Source organism: Rhinopithecus bieti, unplaced genomic scaffold, assembly GCF_001698545.2.
Source record: "Rhinopithecus bieti isolate Rb0 unplaced genomic scaffold, ASM169854v2 scaffold_64388, whole genome shotgun sequence".
Lineage (NCBI taxonomy): Eukaryota > Metazoa > Chordata > Mammalia > Primates > Cercopithecidae > Rhinopithecus > Rhinopithecus bieti.
In genome coordinates this window covers 21,877-33,679 of record NW_016824338.1, presented here as the reverse complement: position 1 = coordinate 33,679, position 11,803 = coordinate 21,877, and the positions used below count along the sequence as shown (strand labels likewise).

Here is an 11,803-nt window from a genome sequence, read left to right as displayed (position 1 = left end):
ATCGAATTCATCAGAAAGTTCCATTTATTCTGCCTTCAAAATTTATTTCAAACTTCACCACTGTTTACACTTTCACTGCTACTATCTATACCAAAGAAACCATCATTGTTCACCTAAATCCCTCAGTAGCCTTGCACCTGGACTCCCTGATTCCTTTTATACTCTTAAGTGGTCAAGTCTCCAGATAGCAACTAGAATGAAGTGCCTAAAACATAAATCAGATAATGCCTCACACCTGCCTCAATGTCCTACCATAACATTTTGGATTTTTGTTGTTGTTTTTGTTTTGTTTTTTGAGATAAGGTCTTGCTCTGTCACACAGGGTAGAGTACAGTGGCATAATCGCAGTTTACTGCAGCCTCGACCTCCTGGCTCAAGCAGTCCTCCTGCCTCAGCAACCTGAGTAGCTGGGACTACAAGTATGCAACATCAAGCCAGGCTAATTTTTTATTTTTGGTAGAGATGGCAGTCTCACTACATTGCCCAGGCTGTCCTCCAACCCCTAGGTCCAAGCAATCCTCCTGCCTTGACCTCCCAAAGTTTTGTGATTACAAGAGTGAGCTACCATAACCGGCTTCCCATAATACTGTGAATGAAACCCAAATTCCTTACCATGTCTATAAGGTCTAAAATAACTGGCTTTTGCCTATTTCTCCAGCTTCAGCTCTTTTTATTTTCTGGCTCACTTCTGCCAGTTTGACCAAACTGACCTTCTTCCTTTTCCCACAGCAGATCAAGCTCATTCTGTGCTGGATTGTCACTCTGTCTAGAACACCCTTCTGCCTAGACATTCATATGGCTCACACTCTCCCATCTTTCCAATGTCTGCTCTATTGACACCTTCCCAGAGAGACCTCCCATGACACCTTCTTCTTAAATAACCACTCTCTCCATCTTCTTACTCTCCAGCCTATTAACATGTTGTTGTATTTCTTCGTACTTTTCCTAACAGTATATTACACATGTATTTCTTTATTGTTCTTTCTCCTCTCTCCTACATGAAAACAAGGAAATTGTTCATTGTTAAATTCTATATGCCCAGCATCTAGAACTAAGCCAAGCACTTAGTATGAGTTCAACAAAAATTTGCTAAGTGAATGAGTGAATTGAGCATGGGTGACTGAAAGATGGCTGACAGGTAAAGGTGGGATCTTGGAAAGTATATCCCAGAGAGAAGTGAATTCCCAGATAGCAAGTCTCCTTAAAGAAACTGACCTTCTCTCTGATTTTCAGTCTATAGGAAGCCATTACTGAAATGTCATCTGGGGATTGCTAGTGACTGTTCTTTAAGCCTGTCTGAATAGTTGCTAAAAGTCAAGCTTTTAAATACCATTTTCAGATAATAACAGGAAGTAGAAGAGGCAGTCAGGTGACCAGCATCAGAACAGCTCTGTAGCAAAAGGCATGTGAGAAAGGACCCATGCATATTCCAATTTGAGTTTATCCTAGGATTTAACAAAGTGAAGAAAATAACACAGGAAAATTAGCAACATACCAGAGAGAGGGGAAAAAAAAAAAAACAGAACAACACAGACAATAAATAAAAACAAATTAAATCTGTGTTTAAAATTTTTTATTTGCATAAATATTTTAAGTAGTGATGCTTAGTTTTCACATTCATTTCATATGCTCTTTCATGTTGTCCACATGAAGGTAAGTCAGATTATTACAGATCAAAATATGAGGACACAGAATGGTGTGCCTGCTGCTGAATAGTCACAGGTGAGTTGCTGGCTGCTGTCAATAGGATCACAAGAGAAAGGACAGTTGTCATAGTGTTTTTGCACAGACAGGGTGTGGCGCTCACCTGAATGGAGATTGGATTTTATGAGGCACTGACATGGCTCCTGATGCTGAGTCAGATGTCTCACACCAGCCTCGATGACCTCTCTTCCTCGTCATGCTCCTGCCTCTCCCTGCAGGAACTCCAGCCTCTTATGTAATATCTAGCCCAGATCTTCCTTCTGGTTATGACTTCCTCAATGTCCTGATTTTCCACATGAAATGTCACAAAGCATTTTTTTCTGATTTTTCTAATATAATGTCTTTCCATAAAGCAATGAATACCTCCAGGTCTAAATGTGGGCTGTGTGGCTGTGTAATACAGTAGCCACTAGCCGTATGTGGCTATTTAAATGTGAATTTATCAACATTAAACAAAATTTAAAATTTAATTCCTAGTCACAGCATCACATTTCAAGTGCTCACTATCCTGGTGGTAAAGGACTACTGTATTGTACAGTGCAAGTAGAGAATGCTTCTGTGAGACAAAATAGTAAATGCAAGAAGCTGTGTTTGCTCATTCTTCTTGCCAGTAGAATTTCACATAATCCCTTGCCAGCAGAATTTCACAAAGCCCCTGACTCAGTGACTGAGCACAGCCCTCCAAAAGAATGCCTTGAAAACGGTAAAAGGGGAGAGCACAAGTTCCCACATCTCTTGCCTGAATCAGTGCATTTTTTAGAAAAGATAAGTTCAGTGATTCTGGTTCTTGCCTTTTTCTGTACAAAAGATAATGTGCAATGGGATTAATGATTATGCCTCTGTAATCTATAACCAGATGTATCCTCACATCCAAACTTTGATGAGATTTTGTTTGTTTGTAGCTTCTGAGCACATATAAAAAGACATTTTTTTCTACATGTGCACATTTGATGCAACTTCTGAGCACATATTGAGCTGCCACTACCTGTATATAAACAGTGGATTGAAACACTACTTTGGTGCAGTCTAACAGAAACTCCTTGAAAGACTCCTACGGTATTGCGATTCTCAGTAAGTCCACAATTCTACTCCCTCCAAAGTTATTTTATATAGTACTTTCTTAGATTAAATGGCAGTAAATGTATGGGGTAAAAACAAACAAAAAAAATTACTGAAAAAAATGATATGTTATCCTGCAAACAGTGAGGGATAAAAAGAACTGAAGATATTATCCTGAATAACACTAGAATATAAGAACTTGACCCAGAAACTGAGACTAGCAAATGACAAGGAATAGCGATTGGGATAGAAAGAAAAGCATAAGAATATGATGTCACAGATGCAGAGGAAAGAAGAGCTTTCAGGAAGGAGAGAGTGTGCAGTAATTTCAGTGCTGTTGAGAAGTCAAGTGAGATAATGATTGAAAGTATGCATTAGATGTAGTGATTAGGAAGAGATGTTGGTGATTTGAAGAAGAGAAGCTTTTGAGAAATTGTAGGGGCATAAGCCGGACTGCAATGGGTAGAAATGTTACTGGGAAAGGAAAAAAGAAGAGGGCAAATATAGACAACTCTGCAAAACTAATAGTAATAATAATGGTTATGAAATACAGGAGAAATGGGAAAGTTGAAGAATGATACAGTCTAGGGTAACAGTTTTAATGAGAAAATATGACTATGTTACAAGTTAATATGAGAACTCCTTTTATTTTTGAGACAGAATCTTACTCTGTCGCCCAGGCTGGTGTGCGTTGGTGCAGTCCTGGCTCACTGCAACCTCTGGCTCGCCTCCCCAGTAGCTGGGATTACAGGTGTGCAACATGACGACAGGCTGGTCTTGAACTCCTGGCCTCAAGCAATCTGCCCTCCTCAGCCTCCCAACATGCTGGTATTGCAAGTGTGAGCCACTGCGCCCGACAAGTTAATATGAGAACTCTTCTAAGCAAAATGAAGTAAATCCTGTAAACCAATGTTTCACTGTAAGAATTGGGAAAAGCTGGAAATTTAAAACTATCATATTTTTAGGGGATTTGGAGACCTGTAGAATCAAAGAGAACTAGATAAACTAAAATTCCAGGGTTAAGAAAACTGTTTCAAGATGAGTCACAAATGGTCAGCCCATCCTCCCGTACTCCCTATCCCTGACCCACATACACATAACAATTTAACAAAAAAAGAAAAAGAAAATATTTTAGAGGCTTTACTACACAAATTATCTCATAGTCCATGTTTTCCTCTGGCTATGCGTCCACCACGCGTACTCAGAAGATAAGGAATCTCACCTTGTCCTGTGGCTCCACCTAGTGGCAACCATTAGGAAGCAATTTAAGTGCCTTGAGACCAGCTACAGAGGTTCGTTGGGAATGATGGGTTTGCTTTACTGTCTTGCCTTCCTCTTCTAGGAGATCATGATTAGCAGCCTTAAAGAAGAGTCTGTGATTAATTAGACCTGAACCTCTCCTCACAGGAAACGAGTGAGAACATTTTCGTTCCCAAGGGATAAAAAGGAATCCCATATTGTTTTTTGGAAGCTGGGTGTGTAGGTAGTATATGAGTGGATCTGCGTGGGAAAGGGGGTGAACTGTTTTGAGACGCAAACTTATACATCTTTTCAATGACTTTTCTTTCTCCCTCTTGGTCTAATGCTACTTTTGGTCTTGTGTGGAACATTTCCCCACCAAGTATGGGAGCTGATGTCCAGAACGGTCCGGAGACTGAATGTGACCATCCAGAAGTGCAGGAGTTAGCTCCTCGGAGGGTAAAATATGACCAATGAAGAACAGAGACCAAGCAAATAAGTGACTTCTTTTTTTCTTCAGTGGGCAGTCCAACGTATGGCTTTTTCTTACAATCCAGCTGGAGAAGCCCTGCACCAAGTAGCCACCTGCTGACTTCTTGGCTTGTGAAGGCAGAGGCAGCAAAATGGCACTCATCACATCACACTGCTTAGCATCTTCCCTTCGCTCACCTCCTTCCCTCCCTTCCAATAACTGACCTGAGTGTGCACAACCCAAATGAGATGCTGGCATCTTAATCCTAGCTTCAGCCTCTACCTTCTAACAAATCTGCCTAAAACAGTCTCTCTCTATATATATACACACACATATCTGTAGCGATAGATATGTACATATGTATGTGTATACAGATAGATATAGATATATATTTAGGCAGGGTCTTGCTCTGTCACTCAAATTGGAATGTAGTGGTGCCATCATAGTTCACTGCAGCCTTGAACTCCTGGGTTCCAGCAACTTCCTTCATCAGTCCCCTGTGTAGCTAAGACTACAGGTGCATGCCACCACACCTGGCTAATTTTTAAAAAATATATTTCTTATAGAAATAGAGACTTGCTATGTTGCCCAGGATGGTCTCTAAATCCTCGCCTCAAAAAAATTGCCCTGCCTCAGCCTCCCAAAGTGTTAGGATTACAGGCATTCAATGCACCTGGTCTCTCTCTCTCTCTCTCTCTCTCTCTCTCTCTCTTTAAAAAATCTGTAATAGTCTCCCCTCCACTTTTTCCTTAAAATGTATTTGTTAAAGAAATTCTGTTGTAAGTTTGACATTCTGGGTTTGACTAATTGCATCCCCAGGATGTAATTCTCTTGGCTGGTAGTTACAAGTGAAGCTACATCAAATTGAAGTTTGAGCTTTTTTGGCGATAATACTTTTTAGATTGAGCCGGAGACTCACATTGTATCATTTTATTGTCTGGTTGTCTCCACTTAGTGGTTTTAAAAGTGTCAACCCAATCCATTTATTATAAAGTTCCCCATCAGATTTTCACCTGATGATTTCAGGAACCATTGAAGGACATTATCTAGATTCATTACTTCATTAGGGATTACAAATGGTGATATTATGATTTTCTTATTCCTGTGTTAGATAGACGTCTTATAAAAGGAGGGACATTTTCTTATCAACTATTTGTTTATCCTGAAATACAGTTGTGCAAGAAAATCAGGATAAATATTTAATGTTTTCTTTTATTTACCAGTTCCCCAATAATTTTTTGTGTGTCCTAAAAACTTTCCATGTGTACAATGAGTTATTTTGTAGCATCATTATGGATTTTCACGTATTTAATATGTTTCTATTTTCAGCTATATGGAGGAAACAGCAGAGAAGGGCAAATTTTAAAAGTGGGAGAAAACAGGTATGCATATTTTCAACCAAGTGAAAACATCAAGGAGGTTAAAGTAATCAACTGGGTCAAATGCTGGTAAGAGGTCAAATAAGGTAAGATGAGGACTTGAAGTTGGTGACCATACATTTAAAGTGAGGTCAGTGGGTATGGTGGGATGTGTTTTTTGTTGTTGTTGTTGTTGTATTTGTTTGTTTGTTTGTTTTGTTTTGTTTTGTTTTGAGACAGAGTCTTGCTTTGTCACCCAGGCTGAAGTACAGTGGCGTGATCTTGGCTCACTGCAATCTCCACCTCCTGGATTCAAGCGATTCTCCTGCCTCAGCCTCCCAAATAGCTGGGATTACAGGTGCACACCACCACGCCCAACTATTTTGTATTTTTAGTAGAGACAGCATTTCACCATTTTATTTCAGTGCTCTAAAATTATCCTAGTCTGCATGCAAAAATGAGTAAATTTCCCATAAACAAAAATAGAGTTAGTGCTGTTGGCTATTTTGCTGTTTCACTTTTACAGTAGTACTAGAGAAGAGAATAAACCCAGGCCTATGGGGAAGAGGAATGTTTATTTATGGAAGTAAGAGTGGGGTGGTGGTGTTTGGATTAAAAGAGAATGGAAGGGAAACCCAAAGGGTAGTTTTACGGGGAGCCTGGTTGGGAAGGAGAAGTCACTCAATTTTTCACCTCTATTCAGTTTACCAGTTTTGTCTTCTGTTGTTGAACTGGACATTTCACTTCTTTTTATTTGCTTGTTATTTAGTTTTTTATTTCATAATCATAAACTTAACTCTGCAATTCAGCTAGGCATGGAAGGGAACAAGGAAAACATGGAACCCAAAGGGAACTGCAGCGAGAGCACAAAGACTATAGGATACTGCAAGCAAATGGGTTGGAGGGGCCCTCTCCTGAGCTACAGAAGGAATGGTCTGGTGGTTAAGATAAAACACAAGTCAAACTTGCTAGAATTGTCCACAGTCAGCAGTGGTGGTCTTCTTGCTGGTCTTGCCATTCCTGTATCCAAAGTGCTCCATAACCTCCACAATGTTCATGCCTTCTTTCACCTTGCCAAAGACCACACGCTTGCCATCCAACCACTCAGTCTTGGCAGTGCAGATGAAAAACTGGGAACAATTTGTGTTGGGCCCAGCATTTGCCATGGACAAGATGCCAGGACCTGTATGCTTTAGGATGAAGTTCTCATCATCAAATTTCTCCCCATAGATGGACTTGCCACCAGTGCCATTATGGCGTGTGAAGTCACCACCCTGACACATAAACCCTGGAATAATTCTGTGAAAGCAGGAACCCTTATAACCAAATCATTTCTCTCCACTGCTCAGAACACGAGTTTTCTGCTGTCTTTGGAACGTTGTCTGCAAACAGCTCAAAGGAGATGCGGCCCAAGGGCTTGCTGTTGACAACAATGTCAATGTCGAAGAACATGATGGGGTTGACCATGGTTGATAGTACAGGACTTCTGGCAGCAGCAGCGTCTGCAAAGCCCATTTCACTCTTAAAATGCATTCTTGAATAAAACAGTCTCACATGGGTGTCTACTTCAGTAATGTTTCCTTGGGAAGCCAGGCCATTAAATATGCCTCTCTGCTTACTTCATGTGCCTCAGTGTTCTTCCCCTGCAGGAGGAATCCTCAACAATTCACTCTGGGTTAAAATTTGCTTCAGGGTGCTTTCAAAAATCGAATGACTTAGGTCAATCTTGCCTTTTGAAATGCTCCAAATGAGACATGTTCCCTGTATCTGAAAAGTCTTTGACTGGGTAGGACAGCCACAGGAAAGACCTTTTAAATATTGACAAGTTTAAGTATTAATAAGCCCATTTCATGCATCACTCTAGTGCCCCTCCTCAGTTTTTTTGATCAGCCAATATCTCTCCCAATCACAGAGCAAAATCATAAACGACGTGTTAGTATTCTGAATCCAGTGCTTTTTAAAAAGTGTGTTATAATCTAATAGGGTTTGTCAGGAACTCAACATTGGTTGGGCATTTGAAAATCAATCAATGTTATTCCCCACGTTAACAGCAGAAAAAAATATATAATAATCTCAGTAGATACCAAAAAAGTTTTAATTCAACGCTGTATCTTATTAATGCAAAAATCATCTCAGCAAATTAGAAACAGTGAATTCACTTAATTTGATACATGATATCTATAAGAGATGTACATCTAACATCTCACCAAATTGTAAAATATTAAAATACTGAAAACTAACAATTTCTTATTGAAATAGGAAAACTGCCAATAACTGTACCCATTCTCTCACCCCCTGCCCCACGCTTTTACCACCTCATCCAATAAAAACCCAAGGAGTTTCAATAGTGCCTTCTGGAATGATAAAATTTTCACCATAATCCTATCACCGCCCAAAGCACTTAGCAAGGTAAATAAGTGTTAGTCCCCACATGATTGGATTCTGGTATCCGACTTCCTGTACAAGACAGAATGCTATAAAAACCTACAGTCAGGGATGAACTGATCCATTTGCTCTTTTCCTAGACTAGTTATGTGGCTGAGGCGGTCAAGCCTTGGGAAGCTGAAGCTATGGAGTTCCATGCATCAACCATGGAAGAGCTGTCTTGGAGGAAGGCAGGTCCAGAGGCCCACATGCCATGACACCTGAACCGAGAGCAAGCCTGAGCCTGGGCACTGGATAACTTTTCTGTGCTGAACCGCCACTCCTGCCAATGCCATCAGCTCTGCAGGAGCTCTGCTGCGCGCTGGCTGCTGCGCGGCACCTGCACAGGACACAGAGCCCTTCCCAGAGATGAGAGGGGCCAAAAACGCCCTCGAGACTCCCATGTACAGTAGTCAATGGCTGAAACCACAAACAGGCTTCAGTCGCCTCAAGAAGACGCAGATGCTACTGACGGTGGGGTCCAAAGCGTCCTGAACCAGCCTGGAGATACCAGCGCCTGCGGAGGTAGAAGGACACACGCCCAGGGCGCCCTCTGCAGACCAGGCCGTCCCCGGAAGCTGCTGAAACTCCACGATTCCATCAGGAAGGAACCCTGAAAGGAGAGAAACCCCAGCCTTTCTGCAGACCTGCGGCACGCCCCGCTTAACTGCTGCCTGGGAAGGTGTCCGAGGCACCCCAGTGGGGACCCTCTTGCCGTCCCTGCGGACATTTGCACTGGAACTGTGCCCTGCACGCATAAGAGCCTTGAGGTCTCTGCTGTGGAGATCAGAACGTCCTAAACATTTTTCATTTAGAGAAACTCTCTTCATGGAATGAATAATGTGTAATATGCTTAGGAACTGTTTTTTTTCAGATCTACTCAAAATTGCTATGGTTCCTCCATTGAAACTGTACACTCACTTTGATTAAAGCCTTTCCCTTATCCTCCACCTGTGGAATTGATTTTGAGCTAGTAAATCAAGATTGGTATAAATGGGCTGGGCGCAGTGGCTCAAGCCTGTAATCCCAGCACTTTGGGAGGCCGAGGCAGAAGGATCACGAGGTTCGGAGATCGAGACCATCCTGGCTAACACGGTGAAACCCCATCTGTACTAAAAATACAAAAAATTACCCGGGCTTGGTGGCAGGCGCCTCTAGTCCCAGCTAGAGGCTGAGACAGGAGAAAGGCGTGAACCGGGAGGTGGAGCTTGCAGTGAGCCGAGATTGCGCCACTGCGCTCCAGCTTGGGCGACAGAGACTCTATCTCAATATTAATAATAAAAAAAAAAAAAAAAAGAAAAAAAAAATGTTTTGGTTAATATTGGAATTGTTATAAATGGTGCCTGTGATGCAGACAAGATAATATAACTAGGGATCAGTCAGCTGTGTTGTGTGTTGTTTGGTGTTGTTGGTGTGGTGTTTCTGTGGTGTTTGGGGTTGTGTGTTTTGTGTTGTGAGAATGGTGTCTTCCTGGGTCGCCCAGGCTGGCGTCCAGTGGCTCGATCATGCTTTAGTCTAAATTCCAGGGGGCCTTTGAGGAGCTGTGAATACTAACAAGGTGGGAGGGGACGGCTGGGTGGATCACTTGCTGGAGTTGCTTCAGAACTGACCCGTGGCCCTCCATATGAAGTCAGGGAACAGGCATTAACAGTGTTCTTTAAATCAGGGGTCCCCAGCATTTTTGGCACCAGGGACTGGTTGTGTGGAAAACATTTTTTCCATGGGTGGCGGGTGGGGAGACAAGGATGGTTTTAGGATGAAGCTGTTCTACCTCAGGTCATGAAGCATCAGATTCTCAGCAGGACGTCGCAAGTTCACAATAGGGTTGGCGCTCCTATGAGAATCTAATGTCTTGGCTGATCTGACAGGAGGCGGATGCTCGCTTGCCTGCCACTCACCTCCTGCTGTGCTGTAGGGTTCCTAAAGGACCACTAGACCCGAACTGATCCGCTGCCTGGAAAGTTAGGGACCCCTGCTTTAAACGTTACATTGTAATAAGGGGTGGAGGCTGGGGTTGGGATGTCCTTAGGGTGCAATCGATGGCGCCTGTGCACTGCAAAGTATTTTGGGGTGTAATGGGTGGAGTGGGGCAGGTGTAGCCTTTTAATCTAATTGTTCCCTGTGCTGCCCACACATCTCTCAGACTGCCTGCACCATCAAGATCTGGACTTCAGAGCACGTCTTTGACCACTTGTGGGAAACTGTTACAACAGTTGCAATGCACAAATACCCAAACCCTATGAACCTGAGCATGGTGCGGGTTGATGTGTTGGAGAGACATATAAAATCCCTCTGGAGAGCTGCAGAGCCACAGGCTTCTCGGCAAACAGTGAGAACTGCAAGACTTTTATTGGTGCAGCAAAAAACAAAACATATGTGCTAGAATATTCTGTAAATCCTGTAGAGAAGAGAAAACAATGGAACTTAAATCTACTGGTATTTCACTTACAAATATGGTTTCAGTAGATGAGAGAGTTATATGCAAACCACATCATCAGTACCCAGAAAAAAAAAAAAAAACTATTTTGACTCAAGAAGCTATTATCACTGTGAAAGCAGTCAGTCTCAGCAGTTACCCTGAAGGACTCATGGCAAGAACGATATCTTCAAATGCTAATAAAGGGCAAGAAACACTGGAATGGGTCATACATAAATTACATGTTAAAAAAAGAAGTATGGACGGCTTCCACAAGAGGAAGCATAAGAACTCTGGTGGCGGCTGCAGCAGCCTTTGGAGAGAATTGATAATGAACGTGCGTAGACAAGTACCTCATGTCTCTCCAAGCTTGCAATATATTTATTTAAAAAATACAAATATGTTTTAAGTAGAATTTTTTTAAGTAGGCTGATATAAGACAGTGACTTTAGATCAAAACAAAGAGATGCATGGCTTCTAAAAAGGGATCATCTGAAATTAGTGTTGTTTGAAATGATTGGCTAATGTTGAGGATTCCAGTATTTATGTAAAAATTTAACTCTTTTTTTTGAAAGAAATTCTTTTTAACTTTTATTTTAAGTTTGGGGTACACTTGCAGGTTTGCAGTTTGTTATTTCAGTAAACTTGTGTCATGGGGGGTTGTTGTACATGTTATTGTATCTCCCAGGAATAAGGTCTGGTACCCAGTAGTTATTTTTCCTGATGCTCTCCCTCCTTTCACCATCCACCCTTCAATCAGCTCCAGTATCTGTTGTTCCCCTCTTTGTGTCCATGTGTTCTCATTATTCAACTCTGGCTTATTAGTGAGAACATGTGGTATTTGTATTTCTTTTTCTGCATTAGTTTCCTGAGGATAATGGCCTCCAGCTCTGTCTATGTTCCTGCAAGAGGCATCATCTTGTTCTTTTTTATGGCTGCATAGTATTCCATAGTGTATATGTTCCGTATTTTCTTTATCCAGTCTACCATTAATGATCAGTTAGGTTGATGTCATGTCTTTGCTATTACATGAATGTTTATGTGCAATGAACATACACATGTATGTATCTTTATGATACAACAATTTATATTCCTTTGGTGCCAACTCAGTAATGGGATTACTGGATCAAA

General features: G+C 41.6%; 2 pseudogenes; one reads left to right on the top strand and one right to left on the bottom strand.

Moving 5' to 3' along the window:
• Window positions 1-6,785: 6,785 nt before the first annotated feature.
• Window positions 6,786-7,314, bottom strand: LOC108522187 (peptidyl-prolyl cis-trans isomerase A pseudogene; annotated as a pseudogene).
• Window positions 7,315-10,295: 2,981 nt separating this feature from the next.
• On the top strand, window positions 10,296-11,001 carry LOC108522185 (PRELI domain containing protein 3B pseudogene; annotated as a pseudogene).
• The last annotated feature ends 802 nt before the right edge of the window (window positions 11,002-11,803 follow it).